The sequence below is a fragment of the Passer domesticus genome, chromosome 2 (assembly GCF_036417665.1).
Source record: "Passer domesticus isolate bPasDom1 chromosome 2, bPasDom1.hap1, whole genome shotgun sequence".
NCBI classification, from domain to species: Eukaryota; Metazoa; Chordata; class Aves; order Passeriformes; family Passeridae; genus Passer; species Passer domesticus.
Window position 1 is genome coordinate 78,652,603 of NC_087475.1, and position 18,450 is coordinate 78,671,052.

At 37.3% G+C, this 18,450-nt stretch overlaps 1 long non-coding RNA gene across 1 annotated transcript in view; it reads right to left on the bottom strand.

Moving 5' to 3' along the window:
* LOC135294334 (uncharacterized) overlaps positions 1-18,017 on the bottom strand; it is a 30,318-nt gene extending 12,301 nt beyond the window's left edge. The window contains exons 1-3 of the long non-coding RNA XR_010356452.1: positions 17,587-18,017; positions 1,358-1,483; positions 598-691 (exon numbers count right to left, since the gene is read on the bottom strand). This is a non-coding gene — a long non-coding RNA (uncharacterized LOC135294334). The remainder of the gene's footprint in view (positions 1-597; positions 692-1,357; positions 1,484-17,586) is intronic.
* Positions 18,018-18,450: the final 433 nt, after the last annotated feature.

Consider the following 18,450-nt stretch of genomic DNA (forward strand, 5'->3'; position numbering starts at 1 on the left):
GTGTTTTGTTGTTGGTTTGTTTTTTATTTTTTTCAATAGGAAAGGAAATTAAAACATACTTCATTAATTTGTTGCTAAATTTTCAGCACTGATATGCATAAGAGAAACTTTTGGCACTTAAAAATGAAAGGAAATCTTTCGTTGCTGTGCGTAGAGCCCAGCTAGCAGCTCAGCACCCCACAGCCCTCTCTATGTTCACTCCATTCCCTACCAGCATTGAGGAGAACAGGAGAAACAGAAGTGATCAAACTCATCAGTCAAGACAATGACAACTCAATAAACAAGAAAAAGGCAAATCAAAATTCCAAAAAACCTGCGCAGTCTGGAGCAGTGGACCTAGCACACTGAATTTTGCAAGTCAGCTGCTGTGCCGGGCACAGTGACTTTTTCAATTGAATGTCTCATATCCCTTCTGTAGACCAAATTCTACTACTTTTTGAAATTATATAATTTATCAAAATGCACAACCTTAAAAATTAATTTATTCTCATCAGAAACAAAGATAATACAATTTCTGAAGGATTAACCTTCCAAAGTGTTGTCAAAGAGTGATACTAGGCTTCGTGCAACATCAGAAGACTTTGATTCATCACATACCAGCTAGCTGTAGGAATCTCTACAAGTATAAAGTTGATACACCTCTCTGGATGCCAGAAATTCACTCTTGTGATGCAAAGTCCCTTTCTCCACCCTACAAATGATATATGAGTTACCGGGGTGAAGAAGATTTCACCAGGACAACTGTGCACAGAAAATGAAGGGTGCAGTAGCAAGTCCTTAAGATCATAAGTACTTGGTGCAAGTATTGGGAAAGTCTCTTGTAATTTCTCTTGATCCTTGAGACCTCAGAGATCAAAGATCAGTACTTAAATAAAATACAGGCCCAGTAAAACCAATTTAAAGATTTCCAAGCATTTGTCATTCAAAATGACATTTCATCAACATCAATGTTTCTAAAGTGGAATGTCAACTTTGACAAAATTAAGTCTGAAAACACGATAGAACATTTGGGCAATTTTGGAACACAATGTTTAGATCTTTTCAGGCATCATTTTGAAATCTTCTCTATTTGAAATCACGTTTCATTATCTAACATGAGCCACATTGTCTCCAAACTAGCACAGACTTCTTTATGAGATGACATTCTGACACTGACAGTGATTCAACCCCATCTCCTTAACTCTCACCTTAATCAACAATTTGATGAGTTTTGTTCTTTCTCATTACATATTATTCTAAATACGTGAAGACCAACTGTGGGAAAAAAATTCTGAACTTCAACAAGCTTAAAACATTGTTGTCTTACAGACAAGACTTTCACAGACAATTTGGATATATTGCCCTATAGATCCCTTACCTTGTCTCTCTCTGTGTTCCAAACACATCTGGGAAAGATGGTTCTGCAGCAGTGAAGTATTTGGTCTCTTACAATTTTGCCCTTTGCACTTCAATCAGAATGATGTTTCTTTACGGAAGACTTCACCTGTCAGATGTTTACAAAAACCAAGAAAGAGAAAAGTGAAGCCATATACACATTTTCACTCAAGAAGTTAAAGCCTTAATAAAAAAACAGGAAAAAAAGAGACAGACATTAGGCATGTTTCCCTTGAATTTTCAGTTTGTTTTTCAAGGAAGAAGAACAAAATCCCAGGATAGAACTCTGATCACTAAGCTACAGAACAAGGAATAGTCTTTGTGTTTTCATTTAAAGGAGATAAATACTGCTTTTTCTGAGACATTAGAGAAACTCTCCTACGCTTCCCACTTAAGCAACATTTTAGAGAAATGAATCCCTTTTGTATTTTCCCAGAGGTTTTGGGGTAATAAAAGTTTTGTTTTATTTTTTCTCAGAATTGCTGTATTTGTCTAACCTGCAGGTTTCTTGTTTCATGCTGAGATGGAAACACCTCATTTTCCTGGGAGAGAATAAAAATCTGCTGATATTATTTATCTCTCAAGCAGAATGCAAGCACAGAAATCTCACAGGCATACTCTCTTTGAATTTCCTACCTAACTTCCTATAGGTCCTTGGATATAGATTCACATGAAATATTTTTTTTTAAACTCTTGTTTTTCAAATATAAATCTCTGAGGTTGGTTTTGGTTTGCTTGTTTGGGTTTTTTTGGTAGGTTGGGGGATTTTGTTGGGTTTTTGTTTGGTTGGTTGGTTTGTTTTGGTTTCTTACTTATTGGAAGCCTTTATAGTTTTGCAGCCGTAAGGATTCCTGCTCTTCCCACAATGAGCAGCACTTTCAGGAAACACTGCCCAGGTGTTTCCATGATCCATTCCTCCCAAACAGTGCTAACTTCCCACTGCAGCTGTAGAGGTGACCCATACAGCTGCATTAGCAGAGTTAGGCTAAGTATTTTGCAAAAGCCTTTGAAAACTACTTAAATATAGTAAATGAAGTGAAGAAACATTAGTTAATAAACCTCAGGTGTGACTCTGAAACCCTCTGAGGAGCAAAATTAGCGAATCAGCAGGATTTACACTAATTTATAGCCACCGAAAGGGCATACAAAAACAATGGTCTGATAATTAGCTGTGGATTCCCTGCAATATGCAGCAGGAGTAGCCAATGTTTCAAAATAATTAATGTGAAATGAGGGAAAAAATGCCAGATACACAGCAAAATACATTGTTTACCATTTTCTGTTGCAGTTTGCCCTTGTGAGTATGCCAAGACTGGCTCTTATTTCATACCATGTATAAAATGTTCCTACCATCCCCAGTGACACTGGCCCCTTGAAAACACACAAACATGTGGCTTTGTTGGTGTCACAGATGACCAAGCACAGGCAGAGACCTCTCCAACCAGTGAAAGCAAAACCTCAAGAATGGAAGCAGCAAGAATTCTCTGGACTTGTTAATGGATGGTGGGGCTTCCTCTGCTGTACAAACACAATAAAACCCAGTCATTCACCAGGGTCCTTACCATCTAAACACAAAAAAAAGCAGAGTTGGCTTCTCTGGAGAAGGGAACAGTTCTATTAGGTGTTGGTGTATAAGAAATGTTGTGCATTTTAATTCATCAGTAATTTAATATGCATTGGTCTACCCTAATGGGCCAGCAATCTGGATTTGGGCCTGAGGCTACTGATGCAACAGTGTTAATAAAGAGCAAATCACTACACTAATTATGATTAATACTTTCTTTCAATGCAGCATTCTACTTCATCATTTTTAGCAAAGTGTTATTTTTTAATTTAAACAAAGCACATTGCCAACAAGCTAAATGTGTCAAATTGAACAGTTTAGTCTTCTAGTATATATAACCTCAAGTGTATTTTTGCATCTGTTATATATTCAGTGGGCGAGGGAATGTTGTGCTTTTTACAAAGAGCTTTCCATAAATTTAAGCAGGCAAGCAGCTAAGCTGACACACAACTACAATGTCACAGCGCTGAAAGGAGTTTCTGGTAGTGTTATCACTCGGTGGTGAAAAACTCTTCAGTAGGGCTTGCTGGGATTATCTCTTTAAATCCTTGAAAGAATGGGATTTGATGATGCTTCATCAATGGGATTAGGGCTCTCTTTTTCTTAGTCCCCCCACCTTTGGCTGATTTCTTATAAGTACTTCAAAGCCATGCCCAAAACAGACAGGCCACGTCACCTGATGTTCTTCAAGAACAGCTCTAGTGTCACTGACATCAGAACCTGGAGCTTGTTACACTGCTACACACCACAGAGCTGATGCTCTGCATCAGCTCTTCAGGCCTAAAAGGCAGTAGTCTGGTCCAGTAAACTAAGGAAAAGTCTAGGTGATTGCTTAGATTCAAAATAAGCTGTGACTAATGAAAGATATGAAGATTAATTAGCCAAATCTAAGTGGTACTACTATACCTGAATTTGGAAAAAAGTGCCAAAGTCTAAATAATTCCCAAACTTTCTGAGCAGTCAATTTAAATAAATGAGACTCATCACCTTTTCTGAGCAACCACACTACCGCTATCAGCAAACACAATGTCAGAAGGGCATTATCCAAACCTAAAACAGTGAAAATATTACTCAGTGAAACATTAAAAATTTTAATAGGAAATGAACAAAAATAATTTGCTGACAATACACAGTAACAACAAAAAATTTTATAAAATGTAAAACTGTGACCAAATCCAAGTTCTTTACCATGTGTACACATAGAACTGTCTTGTATATATAGTCCTATATATAGACCTATACGTATGTGTCAGTATATGGGCCCATGAAAAGAAAATCCTACCACCACTGTTTCAAAACAAACAACGTGTATTCTCATTAATGTCTTCTTTTGTTGCTTGGGACAATGATGCAATAAAAAACTAAGCTCATTTTTAAAACATTATTTGTTTCTTGAATGAAATATCTGTAGAAAAGCACACATCTAAAACATACATACAATTTAATTCCTGTTTATGATCAAGTTCAAAAAGTCCCTACTGATCGTCTCAAGGTTTCCCCTAATCAAAGAGCTGAAGATAAGAACTAATTTCCATTGGAAAGTTTGCAAGGACCCCCTCCGCAATCTGGACAATTATCTTAGAAATGAATCCTACCAATATCATATCTGTCAAAGGGCAATAGTTAGCGCTAAAATTTTATGCAGTTAAACTTTTCTCTTATGAGTTCTGTTGACTGCTTGTGGTCTGGAGATGTTTTTCTCATCATAACTGAAGGAGGTCTGCTCAAAATGTTCAATGGACTTCAGACAGTGATATTATTTTAAAGAGTTTTTTGTCTGCTACCTATCCAATTACAGCTTTCATTTCAATATCATTTGAAATTCTATCCAATATCTCCCTAGCCCTCAGAGGACATTCCATCGAGGCACAAGGCTTTTCTAGGTCCTGAGTCACATTTGCAGATGTCCTAGGTGTACTTGAGTATTCCAGATGAAAAGAGATGCCTAAAGTGAGGGAAATGCCTTGGGGGGTAGGGGTAGATTGCCCACATCTAATGCAAAGTGTACTACTGCACTCACTACAATTAGGAGTTTAATCCCATCTCTATGCTGCTTCAATGTGTGATTTTAATGCAGCTGTGATTAAAGAAGAGTATTCTCACATGAGCCATTCTGCATGCCTCCCATTTCAGTAATTATGTTTATTTCTTGATCTCAAGATGCTAATTTACTTTACTGTAAATAACAATAGATTTCCCTAAATCTGTTATAGTCCATTTCCATAACACTTTTTTGATTTTGTTTCCAAACTGTTATTGTTTATTGTGAAAGATCATAGCATTTGCAACTTGATTAAGATGAGCATTTGCAGTAATCTTCCCAGTTTGCCACTTTGCTACAATTGAAAAATTAGGTTTCCTTCAGGCCACCTGGCTTTAAGTGCTTGTAGAATAGATTTTTTTCAACAGGCCAATTTCAAAGTGAAGGCCATGTCTCCTTTGACAACGGAGTTCCTGGATTTATACCAAAAAAATCTACTTTTCCTCTTTTGAGACAAGAGATGTTTATAGAATGAGAGGCTAATACAGCAACAAATTCAAAGCACAGAGTGACTGCACACAGGGAATGCCTAAAGGCTCTAAAGCTACAAACAAGACCGCTTCTTTTCCATTTTTCTAAAGGACAGTTTTCAGAGTTCTTGAGACACATATTTCCTGCAGCTTTCCAAACAGCTACAGGAATATGTCTAAAGGTTTAGTTTTACCAGCATGTGAAAATCTACAATAATGCCCCTGAGATGTTGGATGTTTGAAAAGAAAGAGCAAATCTGTGGAACGGGCAGTTACCTGAGTTTGATTATTGACACATACAGATTCTCATGTGACCCAGGTGATTTTTTTTGAACACTACAAATACACGTATTCTGCCAAAAAATTAGGAAACAGTTAATTTAAAATAATTTATGGTATCTCAGTAATATGTATTACCCAACTATTGTTCTAATATCACAGTATTATTACACTATTTTGTATTTTTATAACTTTACTTTGATGCATAGACCAAATGTATCCCCGTTGAACAAAGAATCAAAAATATCTGCATCCAATAAGGAGAATTCTTACGTCATGAAATTTAAAAATTTGAAATACATTAAATCACCTGAAAAATAAATATAGTCTTTTGGGCTTTTTTTATTTTGTTTGTACCATAATAATAAAGAGCATGTGTACCGGTATACATGGAATTCCAGATAGGCATAAGAAATCACATGTGGAAGAGAAAAATCACTGCTTGATTTACTTGTCCATACAGGTAATGCTAGAATGCCAGGAAGCACAAGGCACACAGTACTCTATCTGCAGCATTGTTCAGTTTGCCTCCTGAAATTCAATCTGAGTGCAATCAATCTTGATCTGTAAAGAGAAAAGATCCATAGAGAACTGACCTAATTGGTTTCTCAATATCTCATTTCAACCTTGTTTTTTTCATTTGCTGGTTTCTTGAATTGAACTTTGTTAATCTCAAGTGCTTGCTATGTAAGAAAATAAAGCTTCCAAAATAATGAAGTAATTTTTCTAAAAACACAAAGCCTAAAAATATTAAATTTTATCTTTTCTTCTTTTTTGTTTTTCTTCCTCTCACTGATCAGATCCATATTTTACAGGTGTCCACACTGTCTGGGGGGGGTTTGGAAGCAAAAAGTTTGGCAGATTACTTGTTTACTTTTTTTAAGACAGGTGAGGTTTTCCAGTATTCACCTGATTCTGACAGCTGTAGAGATAATAATTATTTTATATCCTAAATGACTCCTCACAATAAAATCATGAAAAAAGGCAGCAGTAAATGCAATTTTCAGAGCTTTTAACAGAAGTACTTGTGCATGGCTAGAGGATACCTGCCTGGGTAGATATTCTGAATTTAATCTGGCTTCACAAATAACAGGACCAGCTGATTTGATCACTGCTTAACTTGATCTTCTGTTTAATTTGATTAGAGCATTAGAGGCCAATATGTTTTCAGCTTAAAATAATTCAAGAAGTGTTTGTTTTTCACAGTACAGCAGGACAAGGTTATAAGAATTAAAGAAACCACATTTGCAGGAAGTTAGAAATTTAGTAAGTAGGCTATTTTGGGAAGCTCTATTAAACTCCATCACAGTGAAAGGACAGTTGGAAATCTGAGACATCTCTAATGTGTACAAGGCTACACAGTTCCCATCAAAGAAATCTGAGTGATTTTACTGTGCAGATGGTAAATTTATCAGGTGCATCAACTTTGCTCTGTGACTGCAGGAACGAAAAGCAGAATGGAAAGAAAATATTCCCCGGAGAAAGATAGAGAGCAAGATCCAGACTATAAGCACTCTGCATTCACGTCAATAGGCAGTATTGCAGACTACACTAAGAATACAGAGTGTCTCAAGTTTCAGTTGTTTTGCTTATTTTAAACTGCCCTGTGGACACTCATCTTCACCTTTGCGTATTGGGAAGTCCTCCGCATCTGTTCTCCTGGACAAAAGAACATTTCCATCCTCACGGCCATGGAAGTCACTTTCTCCACATCCCTGCTCAAAGAAGCATCTGGGGCAACCTTTACTGCAAGGGTTCAATGCTATGTTATGGCCACTGTGGTGCAAACAGGACCTCCTGGTCCTCTTCCCCAAGCTGCCTCCTGTCAACCCCCAGTATGTACTTAACCTGGTGTTATGACTCCACAGGGGGAGGAGGTGGGATTTCCCTATGCTGAACTTCATTAAATTTCTTTTGTTCCATTTCTCCAGTCTGTGTCAAGGATGATCTGGATGGCCGCTCTTCCATCTCATGCAGCAACTACTTTCCCCATTTTATGTCATCTGTGAACTTGCTTGAGTGTATGCTCTGACTCATCGCCCATCATTCATGAAGGTGTTCAAGAGCATTTCTCCCGGTATCATCCCCTGCCATACACAAGACTTGCATCCAGCTGTGCCACTGATCCCAACCTCTTGAGCCCAGTTGTTCAGACACTTTTCTAATCCATCTCATCATCTTTATGGACTGCATGCTTATCAGATTGTCTAGGAGAATGTCATGGAAGGAAGAGTGGAATGCCTTGCTTAAACCAAGATAAATAGGAATGGCTGACCTTAATTTATTCATCGTGCCAGTCCCATCATAGAAGGTTATTGGATTGCTCAGGCATAATCCTTGCTTCAAAATCCAGCCTGACTATTCCTATTCTTTTTGCTCTGCTTAATATGCTTAGAAAAGCATTTCAGGAGAATTTACTCCATCACCTTTACAGAGATGAACATGAGCAGTCTGTAGTTTCTTTGATCCTAATTTCTCCTTACCCTCCTCAAAGATAGGCATGACATTTGCTTTCTGCCATTGCTCAGGAACACCCTTGTCCACCAAATCCCTGTGACCTTCCAAAGATAATGGACAGTGTCCTTACAACTATATCCATCAGATTTCTCAGCATTTGTGTGCAATACATATATAAATTTAAGACAAGAACCTTAGTCTTTTTTTGTCCAAGTCTGGTAAAATTATGAGGAACAGAATACGGGCTTTGAGCTGAAGGAATGGAAAGTCTTATATCACTGGTAAAGATGCTATCACCAAAAGTTATAGTATATGTATTACTATATATTAAAATGAAAATTTCTTTCCATAGAATCTAATTTCTACCAAAATTACAACAAAATACTACCACCCCCTCCTGCCAAATTAATTTGATTAAAAATTATTATACTCTAATAACTTAGATTCCTTCTTTAATAATGCTGGGGAAGTTTCCAGGGATACCACGTAGATTGACCAGATCAGGTTTAGCTATTCATCCTTATCTATCTTTTGCAAATGCTACTGCTTGAGGATTTTTTACTGCCCAGAACAGTGAAATCCATAAGCATCTAAAGGAGTTGTTCTACTGTCAATGTCACCAAAGAAGGTGGCCAAATCAGATCTTAGTAACACTACAAAGGAAAGGAAAAAATTATGGGAGGAAGTGGGTGTGTTGAATGATAGAAATCATAACATTTATATGTTCAGATACTATGCTAGAGGATGAGGTAATCCCCTCTATATACATTACAGAGTTACCACTTTCAGAGTTGATAAGTAATTTAAATGCTTGAGAATGCCATATATTTTGGTATTAAAAAAAAGACAGAAATTCTTAATGCATTCATCTCGATTAATAATATTGAAATCTTATTGCATTCTTAAAATTCTACTTCACCTTTTCAAAATTGAGAAAATATCCATTTATCTGATATCAATAAGGCTTTTGAAGGGGCTTTCCTACAGGCGCATTGTGACTGCAGTTTCATGTACACTATAAAATAATGTAACAATGTTCTGGATAAGCATGTAATGTATGAGTTGCAGGAGAAACCTTTCAAAGCAGATCTTTGTTGATCTGCTACAGATTTCTGGGCAAAATGGATTGAATTGGAGCAAAGAAGCAATAACTGAGAAAATAAGTATTGTGTTGTTGAGTGAAGAAAAGATATGTGGCATAAAAATGTTTTCCCTTGTGTTTTGCACAAGCCACATCCATTGGATTATTTTGCCACCCTGTCAATAGCATGAATCTGTGTTTGAGGATCCAGAAAAAATCAGTCTCTGACACCTTCAAGAAACCCATCAAATCAAGTGTATAGAAAAGCACTTTGACGTCTGTAAATGATAAATACTAATTGCTTTTAGCTGCTATGTAAGCAGTGGCGTTGTGGTAAAGTGAGAATAGTGTGCTTAGATCCTCATATGTCATCTTGTATTTGCCTGTCCATTTCCAACAGCTTTTCAAATGATAGTGAAAATTAATCACGTGTTCTGTATCTGGTCTGTTAAAAAAAGCCTAGTTTCCTTATGTAATAGTACTTAATGCACTTTTTTTTTTCCAGTTATATGAAAATTTATTATTCTTTGTCACTCTTTGCACAGGCAATTCTATCACTCTCTCTTTGTGTTTGTCCAGAGGATTCAGTAGCTTTATAATCTCTATTTAAACCCTGCCTTTATGATGCCTTGACAAATTACTTGAATACTTCTCCACAATATTTTTCACTTTCACATATGTGGGACCTATTGCCTACTGCCTTATTAAAATCTGGGGACCAAAAAGTGGAGTGGGAGACAGTTGCAGAAATAAGAATATAATCATCTTTTTTCTCTAGACCAAAATAGGGCAGAGCGGGGTAGACTCTTACTTTGGGGACAGCATCATCCATGCTCACCAGAAGTTGATAACTTTCCTAAAATCTTTTCTGAAGAAAATGTACCCCAGCCAAACCCAGCATATTGACAATATTTTTCTTGTGCACCAAATGCACCAACAGACTCCCTAGCTCTGAGCCTGTTCTCAGAGCATGCAGGAGCAGGGACTATGAGCTTGAATAGGAAGTACACAGAAGAAGTGGCCGTACATTGTGCCTACACAGTGCTGCTCAGCTGGAGAGTTTTGATTTCTGTTGAAGTTCTAGGATAACTGTGGAGGTCTTCAGGCTCTTTAGATAGCCTTTAAGCAAGCTGGCTCTTCCTGCAGGTGTTATTCCCTCTCAGTGAATGGGCTAAAGACACTGACCTGCCTTGGGCAATTCTTTTCTGCAGTACCCAAGATGCTGAGTGGCTGTGCTGTGGCTGTACTGAGAGAGGGAATTTATCACCTTCACTGTGGTGCCATGCAAACAAAGCAATGTTGCTTTCAGGCCTGAAGGAGTCTGCATGTAGCCTCTCTGCATGTGACATGAGTTGGCTGTGGCCAACTGTTCCAACATCTTTTACATGCAAGTGGAAGGCTCTGGTTCAGGAAAAGGTATTTAATTCTCGGCAGATCAGCATCTGCTGCCACAATAAGAACCTTTGAGCATACGCTGTCAGCCTCATGTAATATATTAATCATACATTCCAGCAAGTGTGAATACTGGTTCATACAGAACCCCTGCAATTTACAGGCTAAAAGTATGTATGTTTTATAAGCCAATTTCATACTCTGTTCATTAAGAAAGTCATCACCATGGTAACATATACATCACAAGTTACTATCATAATCTCTAAAATTGTCAAGCACATAGCAACAAGAACACAATGCTGGGGTATCTCCATTTAGTAATACTTGAAAGTTGTACATAAGGTTTAATAAGCACCTTATAAGTATTAGAGAGAAGAAATTGGTCTTTTACACCCAGCTGACACAAAGAAAAATCATGTTATTAATTTGTAAACTTAATGATCTTGAGTCAAATTTTGCCAAAGATTAACTTGCTCTCATGTTTTTCATCTTGCCTTTATATTTCTCCTTCATCTTGTTATATTAGCTATTCTTTGAAAAATCATTTGTAATATGAATATCCTGGAGAGGAAACACTGTATGCAACTTACACTAGGTAATAATTTACATGTGGGAAAGCTGTAGACAATAATGTGGTCTTCCAAGGGACATGGAGCTGCTTGTTTTAACCCTATTGCTTAAACCTCTGCAGAAGGCTCAATTTCTCCAGTGACATAATTCATATCACAGTAATTATATCTAGTTTTATAAAAGGGAGAATTAGCCAAATTCAGATGCCGTTAGAGCTGTAGTAAATGAGAGGAAAGAGTTGAACCACAAAAAGGAGACAAAGTCATAACCAGGGAATTTTTCCTAGAAGATTGATGAGAGCAGAAAGGTAAAATAAAAAGAGGAGTGATGCATCAGCTTTCTTCTGTGTGGCTCTAGCAACCAAGAGATGGCAAACTCTGTGGGCTTTCATATTAATGGAACTTATCTGCTCCCTGTAAATTAAGGGGAATGGCAATCTCTGACTTTCCCTGTGCTTTGCCTGATAAAAGGGAAGATCTGGTTAACAATTTGATATGCACATCCACATATGCACAAACTTTCCTCTCCTCACTGACTGAACATGACAATGCTCTATTTTAGATTTTATCTTAGTACTTTAACCCACTAAATTTGAAAAGGTATTTTGATATCATAATCATACTTTTTTTTCCCCCTTCAAATTATCCCTTGCTTTATTTCAAAACTTCAAACTTGAAGATCATTAAAAACTTCAGAAACACAAGGGAACAATGCTACTATGAAAATGTTTGAATAACTAGTCACGGGGATATTTAAAGACAGTGGAAAATGTCAAGACTGTAAATTTAACTTTGACTCTAGTAGGAGGTTCAGAAAATGTTAAGGCATAACTTGAACAAGAGGGCATGTTCCTGACAACCACAGCTATCATGCCAAATCAAAATTAAGCATCCATTGTGTGAATATGTTTAATTTGACAGGACATTACATTGTTTTTCTTTAAAATTATACTTCACCAATAATTTCCACTGTCAATTAAATGAGAAAATATATATAGTTCAAGAATGCACTGTAGGCTGCAATCATGCCTTCTAATGTTTTCATTTGACTCATGGCTTAAATATAGAATTTTTTTTTTTTTGGTGGCGGGGGAGGTTAAAGGGATGATTTCTCTGAGAAGCTGCCAGGAAGTTCCCCCATGTCTGGTAAAATCAATTCCAGCTGGCTCCAGGACAGTCCTGCCCCTGTCCAAGGCTCAACATATCAACAACAGTGGTAAAGCTTCTGGGATAACATATTTAAGAAGCAGGGGAAAAAAAGCTGCCAGAGCAAATACATCTGGAGAGAGGAGTGAGGATGTGTGAGTGACATGGTTTGTTCTCGGCTGGACACTAGGTGCCTACCAAAGACACTCTATCACTGTCCTCAGCTGGACAGGGGAGAGAAAATATAACAGGCTTGTGGGTTGAGCTAAGGACAAGGAAACATCTCTCACCAATTACATGGGAAAAAAAACCAAAAACAAAAAACCTCAAATTGAGGAAATTAATTGAATACATTAACAGTCCATAGGTAGGTAATATATCTGTATATACAATACAATTTTTATCATTTTATGAAAACGTCTTTTACTTGGGGTACCCAGTCATGCTACATTTTTCTCTTTGAATAATTGAGGACGTGTGAATCCTCCCTCTTTTAGGATGGCTGCAGAGGTTACCATCTTTTGCCAAATAATTCTGGTGGTTCTGTGGCATACAGCAGAAGGAAGGTAAAAAATGCAAGTCTTCAACCATAGGCTAAATAGGAGTTTAATCCTTCAGGTTATTGTATCATAAAATATTTTTTTTTTAATTCCCCTCAGAAGTTTCTGTGCATCATTACCTTACACAGTCCTCTGGATCCTGCTGCTGTTGAACCTGTTTGTAGGTTTAATGGTGTGTGCAACCATTAAAAACAGACTGCATGGCAGTGGGTGTGCTTAGTGGTCACAATTCCAGAATGTGCCATCCTGACCCAGGTGGCACAACACTGTTAAGTACTATGGGCAAGAATCACTGAAACATCAGCAGAGCACAAGTGACAGCCCTTGTGACTTGAAGTAAGAGCAGTGAGCTGATCTGATTTTCCTTGGGGACTGATATCTGCTCCTAGAGGAATTCTTGAGGCCTTCAGATCCTTGCTAGTAGTGCATGAGAAGAAACACTTCTCTTCAACAATTTGCTGGGAGCTGAGAGGTGAGAATGTGTCTTGTCTTCAGTTGCTCCTCATCAGTGTTGCAAGGGTTTTTTCCCCATTTCTGGACAGGGAGTGGACAGCTTTTGGACAGCAACAGACTGAGCCTGGGTGGTAAGAGCTGTAGCTTCTTAGCATGAAGATTTAGGGGCATGGTGATGTACAGAAAATACCACAGGCAATGAAAGACAACACCAGTGCTTAGTAACATTGATATCAGCTATACAGAATTGCTGATCCGGGTGTATACTACTGGATCAGCATAGTGCTCACTATTCAATATGATATATCAGAAAGCAAAGGGGCTCAAGTCTCATCCACTTTTAACATCTTGACAAAAGTATCCTTTTAAAGTTTTAAGGGGGAAAAAAAGATTCTTTCATTGAAAGTAAGTTGTTGGCATGTGAGCATTATACAGTCTGTAAGCTGCCATCTCTTTTTGAAATACGTTGAAGGAAATCTATGTTCCAGACTTTATCAGGGATGTATATACAGCCTAGACCTGGCATTATCCTAAACAAATTGGATAGATCTTAGGCAAACTCTATCCACTGGTAACCAAAAAACATAGAGAAGCCAGTTAGTATTTTTTCATGTCTACAGCCTGTTTATAAGTTCACTAGGAGAGTTTTCGAGCTCTGGTGGGAAACTGAAGTCTTTGATACCCCTATGCTATTTAATTTGTATTGGTATTACAGGGCATTCACCTCCTAGCTGTGTGGGGCAAAAGCCTGCCACCCTTTGTCTTGCTGGAAAAAAACCTTCTCTACAATGAAATGTATTGTCTTTATCTAGAATTGAAGTTCTGAGGTAGTAAATAAGCATTGTATTACTCAGAGAAAGAATTAGAATTAGGTAGTTAGCTTTTAAGATTGGTGTAGTGTGTACACTGGGATAGTTATATATTGTCATCCAGGTAATTAATAATACATTAACTTAACTGAAAGGTCTGTACATAAATGACTGCAACTGAAGTATAAATAACTGCATCATATACTATAATCCATGTAAAAGGGATTTGTAGGACTATGAAATAAAATTGTATTAAAAAGTAGTACAGAAATGGGACTAAACTCCCTGCTATAAGAACTACTACTAATTACTTAGATACATTATAATTACATAAACTACAATAACTGTGTAATTTCATAATAGTTAGAGTCACAGTTTTATAAAGTGTGATTGCTTCTTGTCTTATCCTAACTCATGTTCTAGCGTTTATCTTGAAATAACTTCCAAAGAAGAAGATTAACTTTCATATTTATGGACTTAAAACCTATTGAAGTAAGTAGAAAAGTATTTTATTTCAATTTCAATAAATTCCCATTTAGAATGGGATCAATAGATAAAACTATAATATGAGGAATAATAATAACGTCCTCGGAAGAAAATGTGTGTTGCTTCTTACATTCATACCTAATAAAGAAAGGGAGAGAAAGAAAGATCTGGGGTGATTATCCCTTTCTGAGACTGCTGAGAATTAGGACCTAGTCCAGGCACACATTCAGGTATCTTGTCCTCCCATCCTGTTTTCTCCATTAGACTGAGCCTATGGTTCTTCCACACCGAGAGGGTTCTTGCCTTTTTTTTTCCTTTTTTCTTGTTTTTATTTTTTGTTTGGGTTGGGTTTACTTGTTATGTTGAGTTGTTCTTTTCACGATTGTCTGAGTTTTTTTTTTTTTTGTTTTTTGCTTTAATGCCTGATATCTTCATGATATCTGAGCTTAATTCATTGGAGTTAAGTTTTCTCACTTGTTCTTATTTTATTCCTGTTTGTTTTACTAGCTGTCCATTATAAATAACGACTCAGCTGAACAACATAAAAGAATTACACTGGGCTTGTGGAAGAAGGAAATTATTCACTACAGCTACCTACTTCATGTGGTATAAAGCAATTCTACTCAGAGGATCTGAGAAGTGTCATATCTTTTGTGTACCACTAAAAACAGTAAAGAAAGTTCTAATTTGCCTGTCCTTCATCTAAATGCAGTGTGTAATTATACAGACAGTTTTTTGGCATCCCACTGTTCAGCACTCTGCTGACAAAACACTTGAAATTTCCTCTGCTTCCAGGAGTTATTGGGATTCTCTTGGCACAAAAGTTACTTACTTTGGGGACTGAACAAAGAGTACTGAACACCAGAGAAAGAAAGCATTGAAAGATCTTTTCCATAGGAACAACAGTCTTCAGTGCAGTAGGTAAGGTATCTTAATTTTCATCATCCTCTTCTTCACCCCTAATTTTTGCTGGTGAATCCAATTTGAAAAAACAGTTGGAGAATTTAATCTCATAAATTCAGAAATTAAATATTCCAGCATTTCCAACACAAAATATTCTGCTTTTGTCTTGCCTGCTATTCATCTAACCTTTTAATCCCTGATGAACTTTGTTGACAGAAGTTAGACAGAAGTTCTAACTTTGCTGATGTTTTTAATTATAGAAGAGTCAAGAGATCAGTAGGTTTTTATTACTTATAACAAATATCTGGTACTCCACAACCTGTTGTACACAGCAAACAGAAAAGAAAGTCCTGTTGTTATGGCATGCATCCTCCTCAGAGAAGATAAATCTTTGCATGTGTCTGCATGTGTCTGCTGGGCATTGGCAGATGACCTTATGTGTCTTTCATGTCTGAGCATTCTCACAGTTCTGAGCTTTCTTTCCTGCTCCCTTTCCTTCTAGAGGCTCCTTGCAGCAGCAGAGGCAGAACAGAATGTAAGTCTGTCTCTTACCCATCCAAGCTCAATCTGCTCATTTAAAATGTCAGTTAGCTGGGTTTAGTATTGCACCAGAAACAAGGGAAGAGTCACAGACACTTTTCCCACTCTTCTTCGCTTACAAGGAAGCACGAACCCCCAGAAGAGACACAGGAACTTAGGTTGTCACAAAAATGACCAATCAAGCTCTTTAAATATGTAAGACAAATCCTCCCTACTTTATCCATGTAAACTATCCAAATTAATTAAACAGTGCCAGCTCGTAATGACTTAAGAACAATTTTTTCTCACCTATTAGCAACCTTGTGATGTTTATGAATATTTTGAATTAGAAATGGCAAGGAGATCAGGTGGTAATAAAGTGTGTTGAAAGGTGACACAAGACTATTGTGCTAATCCCAAGATAGAAACAGGATGAAAAGATGGTGCCAGTTACAATGAAATTAATTATTATTTATGAAATTACTAAGGAATATAATAACAATATAATAATAATTACCATCTTGGAAGAAACTACAGAATCATTTCCAATTTCTGAATTTAAAAGCCCTGCCAAAGATCAATGAAAACATATGCTAACGTTTAGCAATTAATTATTGATAATTCAATGTAACTCACTCTCTGTGCTGTTTACTGAAATTAAAGTCATTTAGTAATCAATAATCATCCTTATAAAACAAGGATAATACTTAGCTAACAATAGTGCAGATCAGTAAATTAGCTCACCTAATAGAACCTAATATTTTATTTCAGCACACTATCTAAGAAATAGTGGGCAACAGTTTCACTGAAGCAGCCATGAGGAATATGGGTCCTTTGCACAATTTCCACCATGAAAATTTAAAAAAAGAAAATCCCAGTGATGATGGACTTCTTCATTGCAAGTTTTCAACTGTGTGAGAAAACATAAATGGTCCTGTTACCTTGAATACAGATGGACTCAATAAATAAAATAATCTTGCCTTGCTAGCAGTACAATGCAGTTTCTTAAACATTGCTTCTTGCAAAAGCATTCACTCAACCTCAGCCCAGAATCATGCTATGACCATTTATTTAGTTGTCTTGGATTTTCTTGCTGCTCCTACTCCATATGCCATTTCTGTCACTTCTTTCTCCTAGGCACACAAATCTATTGAGCAATACTCTCTCCTGATAGTCAACACTTCTAACAATTCATTTTCTGACATGAGAGTATCAGAGTATGTGATCTAGGTGTTATTGTCATGTATCTCACTAGTCTTAAAAATGTCATTCCATTCTTCCACTTTGTCCTGGTTTAGGGCAAATTTGGGAGAGAACCTCCAAAGGGGACCCCTCCAGAAAGCAAACCCACACAGCTTCCCCCTGCCCCCACAATTGGTTCAGGAAGGATTCCTCGGAGAGAAGTGGAAAGCACCTGTTTATTTAACAGGCAGAGCACTCCCCAGCACACAAAATGAACAATACCAGATGACAACACACTCACCTATCTGAAAAGGATGACAAATTCAGAAAGTCTCTCCTGGGAGTGGTCGCTCTGTTGTTGCTCCCTCCAGCGCTGGGGATGGCTGCTGCAGCCACAAGATGCAAACTCTTGTTGTTTCCCAGGTCACAGTCCGGAGCAGGCTCGAGTGGTTCCAAGAAAGGGAAAGAAAAACAGTCCAGGGAAAATTCGGACTGCTTAGCTAAACTAACTAACGAGAAGCGCAAAAGCATGAGCAAAGCAGGAGCAAAGCAGAACCAAGAACAAGAGCAAAGCAAAAAGCAAAAGCCACGCTATGTACTGCCTCATCTCTGTGTCCCGCCAGCCGTGGGGGAGCAGGATGATAACAAAACCGAAACAAAACTCTGCTCTTCAGAGCCTGTCTGGAAGGCACAGAACATAATATCCAGCATAAACAGAACAGACGACTGGGGATATTCCCACCATAATGTCACCCTAGGACACACCTAGTCCCAAAGACCCGTAATTACATAAGACATTCTGTTTTCTAATTAGACTACATACTCCACAGCTCCAGTGATGTTTTCAAGCAGTCCTGGCATAGTAGGGTAACATTTCACTATGCAATAAATTTTCATTACTGCTCTCTAATCAATAATGTATATAATAGTATATAAAAACATGCAAATGTAGTTTGTACATATCAATTTCTAACATAATTTTTTAATCTTTAAATTTTTCTTCAAGATTTTAGGACTGCAGACAGATTAATATGTTGCTAACTAGGACCAAGATTAACCTAGCTGGACAGAATGTAGTACACAGTATGCAGTACTGTGTACTACATACAGAGTAGTAAGGAACTTCTGTGCATGACACAAGAAGATGCTGGATAAGACAGACAAC